Source organism: Henckelia pumila, chromosome 4 (assembly GCF_033568475.1).
Source record: "Henckelia pumila isolate YLH828 chromosome 4, ASM3356847v2, whole genome shotgun sequence".
Classification (NCBI taxonomy): domain Eukaryota; kingdom Viridiplantae; phylum Streptophyta; class Magnoliopsida; order Lamiales; family Gesneriaceae; genus Henckelia; species Henckelia pumila.
Genome location: NC_133123.1, coordinates 207,176,199 through 207,180,724, shown reverse-complemented (window position 1 = coordinate 207,180,724; position 4,526 = coordinate 207,176,199). Strand labels below are relative to the sequence as shown.

Below are 4,526 nucleotides of genomic sequence, written 5' to 3'. Positions count from 1 at the left end.
AAAGTACGAGACGTGAGCATAAAACGCTCAGCACGAGAGTATGAGTATAACACGAAAGCAAGTGAAACGCCTACTGCCTAGAGGCCAAGAAAAATAAAACTGAGACAAGACCGGGCCCTGGTATGTTGCACGTAGTTCCCGTCGCTTCAGGAGGTGGCTCACATACCAAAGATACCAATGGATACGCCGGACCCAATTTGATGGAAGTCCATCCACTAACTGGATAGGGTAAAACCTTACTAACATACATCTCACAAGAGATAGCTCAATATGCAAATGTATGCAGCATATAATCATTTCATATATATCTTGCAGTCAGATAATACAGTGCATTACTCAGTTAGGATATCTCGAACAGTACTTTCTGTACCTCAAATACTAGGCAACTACTACCAGCTCCTAAGACCACGCCTATAGGTCCTCACTACACTGCTAAATGATACTACTATCATAACAATACTCCGAAAAGCCTTAACTAAGCTATTGCAAACTCTCAAATATTTTTAGGAAGCAAAAGCTATACATGCGACTTCGTCGTTATTCCTTTGATTTTGATGCCCCCATACACTTGGGCACAACTTCGCTGTGACTCTCGAACACCTCGCCGCCACCCGGGTCAAGCCGAATAAGTCTAGAACTACTAAAATAAGCCTAGAATAAGAGAGAGAACTCGCGAAGTTGGCAAATGAAAATGAATCCTCTGCCCTATATTTATAGGACACAAACGCAACCTCCGATGCCCCATTAGAGCTACCAATTCTCTCTTATCTGCCACGTGGCAAAATCGTATTAGATGGCAACGGATAGGGGCGATCGGAACCCCTCCGTTTCTGAACCGGAGCTTCCGATGTCTCATACGTCATGGATGACGTAATACTACCGTATCTTCTGATCTCCCATACGGAGCTTCCGTTCTTGCCAACGGAGCTTCCGTTGAGTTCGATACACCAATTAGCATAATTAGCACGGATATGATCCCTTAATCACTTCATTTGGGCATGGGGTACTACAGCCGCGCCCCATTGAGGAGACAAAATTCCGCCGGGCATATCAACTGCCAGGGCTTTGGCCTCCGCCCCCGATCCGTGCTGGTCCACACCCCGAGACGATCGGCGAACTGGCTCTCGCCATTCCACATCTCGACCGAGGCACGATCGCCGGTCCCCATCCGCTTCCCTCCCGACAATTTCAAGCACTTTTTTTGACTCCTCTTTTACAAGTCCTTTTCATCTTTTCCCTCGCGGTACTTGTTCGCTATCGGTCTCTCTCCCGTATTTATGCCTTGGACAGAATTTACCACCCGATTGGGGCTCGCATACCCCAAAAAAAAAACAACCCAACTCGCCGATAGCGCCTCGTGGTGCGACAGGGTCCAGACACTAACGAGGCTCTCACCCTCTCAGGAGCCCCTTTCCAGGGCACACTTGGGCCCAGTCCGCCGCTGAGGACGCTTCTCCAGACTACAATTCAGACGACATGGTCACCCAATTTTCAAGTTGGGCTATTCCCGTTTCGCTCGCCGTTACTAGGGGAATCCTTGTAAGTTTATTTCGCTCCGCTTATTGATATGCCTTAAAACTCAGCGGGTGATCCCTCCTGACATTGGGTCCGCAATTGAGGGGAAATCTAGTGCTCCGTTGGGTCGCATCCGTGGCCCGATGCAGTCCCACAAGATAGTTCGCAGAGTCAAGAAATACAACCACCATGTATCGAGTGACACGCATCGACACGAAATCTCTCTTTTGGGCCGGCATCTATGTGAGAATAACGGGAGGCCATTTTCCACCCCTCCTTCGTATGGATGATAACCGCCCCGCACATTATATGAGCGTAGGAAGAGACGCTGGGGGCGATGAGATGCGTGATGCCTAGGCATACGTGCCCTCAACCAGATTGCTTCGGGCGCAACTTGCGTTCAAAGACTCGATGGGTCACGGGAATCTGCAATTCCACACCAAGTATCGCATTTAGCAATGATGTTCCTCGATGCAAGTGCTGAGATATCCGTTGCCGATAGTCGTTGAGACATAATGTATTCGATAGGCGCCTACTTGTCGCGTCCTGGGCACCGCAGACGGCACCGCGAACGGAGAGTAGCAATTACGGTTTTTCCTTGGCGCTTGCCGCACCGAGAGGTTAGGAATTCCCCAAGCGGATTTGCGAGATGCATGGGGTCAAGCCCCGTGACTTTGGAAGCAAAAAGAAATGTGTGCAACATTGCGGCCACCGGTAGCAGCGTATTTTAAAAATGTTCGCGGGTCTCCTTTGAGTTTTCGACAATGATCCTTCCGCAGGTTGACCTACGAAAACCATGTTACAACTTCTCCTTCCTCTAAATTATAAGGTTAAGTGGACTTTCTTGCTACGACGCAGGCAGCGAACCCGCCCACTTCGGAGGGATCAAAAAAAAAAAGAAAAAAAAAAAAAAAAAAAACACATCACAGAAACATTCAATCGGTATGTGAGATGGGCGGTGTGTACAAAGGTCAGGGACGTAAGTCAACGCGAGCTGATGACTCGCGCTTACTAGTAATTCCTCGTTGAGGACCAACAATTTCAATGATCTATCCCCATCACGATGAAATTTCAAAGATTACCAAGACGCCGATCGGTCAATGCTATAGACTCGTTGAATACATCTGTGGTGCGCACGTGCGGCCTAGAACATCTAAAGGCATCACAGACCTGTTTATTGCTTCAAACTTCTGTGGCCTTAAAGGCCGTAGTCCCTCTAAGAAAGCTGGCCGCGCAGGTGTGTTAGAGAGGGAGCCCATAAGGCCAACTGTTGGCAAGACTTTATTGACTCTATGTAAAAACCATCTTTATTTTAAATACAATATATCTTCTATTTATAAGGCAATCATTATCTCTATACTCCATGCAAGCAGTATTGATAAAGACCTTGAATATTACTATAGTGCATGAGAAGATGAGACATCATGTGGACGGTAGTCATGAAACACATCTTTATTCCAATTGTATCTTCTAAAACATAGTTTCGTAGTCGATTAATCCGCCCAAAATGAAGGATAATAGTCTCTTGAGATTGAAACTATCATCTGTGATGTGGAGTACCATGTTTCATTGGTAGTAGACATAGGATGTCCGTAGCTTACAGATGGTGACACATATGATGTTTTCATAGAACTAACCCTTGTAGGACTTTTCAAGTGGTTATCAATTTTTGAGTGGATGAAGTCCCTGATTAAGGTTGTACACCATTAGTCTTTATGACCTGGGACAACACTAGGCTCTATTTACTAATACTACGCTTTGATCAGCTATCTGTCTCCGAGAGAGCAACACAGTGTGCATGGTTGGGTGTAGCTATAACATTCATGAGAGTCAGTGGGTTTGTAGTCGGAGATTCACCACACATATGAGAAATGTGGATATCCAATATGATCTAAGGAAAAGATAATGTATTTAGTCCTCAGGCCGATAGCATGATATATGCTTTAGGGAAATGGTTTCTCTAGTTTGCATATACGATACATTTAAGCATTATCCAAAATGATATCATATAACTATTGAATCGTAGGCAACGCTCCAATATACCAATGGTTTGCCGATTCGATTGGGATATATGAGATAAAGGGACCGTACTGTACGCTAACCCTAATCTACTGGTTCTTGCAGGCACTATCATTGATACCTAAGAAATCAATGGGCGATGTTTTCTAGGCGCTCATACCATGATTCGATGGTTCCTAATCAAAATTAGTTATGTCATTTGAGAGTCAATGAGTTGTACTACCGAATGGGGCAAAGAAGGTTAAGCCCGCATAAGGAATAAATGTTATTTCCAAACACAAAGGTGGTGAACCCACGGCTAGCGGTATCCTTGAACCATTGAGGGTTCACACAATTACTAGATTTGTGAATCCCGTTGATATTCGTTAAGTTCACTGGTTAAATTTAACGACGTAACGATTTAATTGGATTACACGTTTATTATTTACAATAGTTGAAAAATCGAGAGAAACATATAAAAATAAATTGAAGTGTTCCATTTATATAAGATATATTAAATTCATTGAACTTGAATTGTTCGAGCCCAAAAGAAAAAAAAAATTGTTATTGGACTTGAATTGTTCAAGCCTAAGTGAGTGTTTTAAAGGACTTGAATTGTTCAAGCCCAAGTGTAAGTTAATGGACTTGAATTTGTTTCAAGACCATTATGCATTGGCTCTTGTATGACAAAAAAGTTCATTTGTTGATTATATAATATAATATGTATTTATATACAAATAAAAAAATATTGGGTTTTCAAAGTGTTGCCCACCTTGCCAAATAATTTTGTTCCATTATATGACTTGATTGAGGGTTACTCACTCACATTCCTTTTCTATTATTGATAGACAACTCTTCCTTTGGCTAAAAGTGGTGTCTCCCACGTTTTTGAGGTGTTATGACACTTCATTATATGCATATAATCAACACAAGCCATTTCACTTCAATCTAGAGAGCATCACTTGAAAGAAGACCAAGTGCTGAAAACTGTTTTGATTTCCGTGTGCATTCTT

At 43.4% G+C, this 4,526-nt stretch overlaps 1 pseudogene; it reads right to left on the bottom strand.

Annotated features, from left to right (window-relative positions):
* Window positions 1–1,862: 1,862 nt before the first annotated feature.
* LOC140869842 (5.8S ribosomal RNA) lies at window positions 1,863–2,019 on the bottom strand (annotated as a pseudogene).
* Window positions 2,020–4,526: the final 2,507 nt, after the last annotated feature.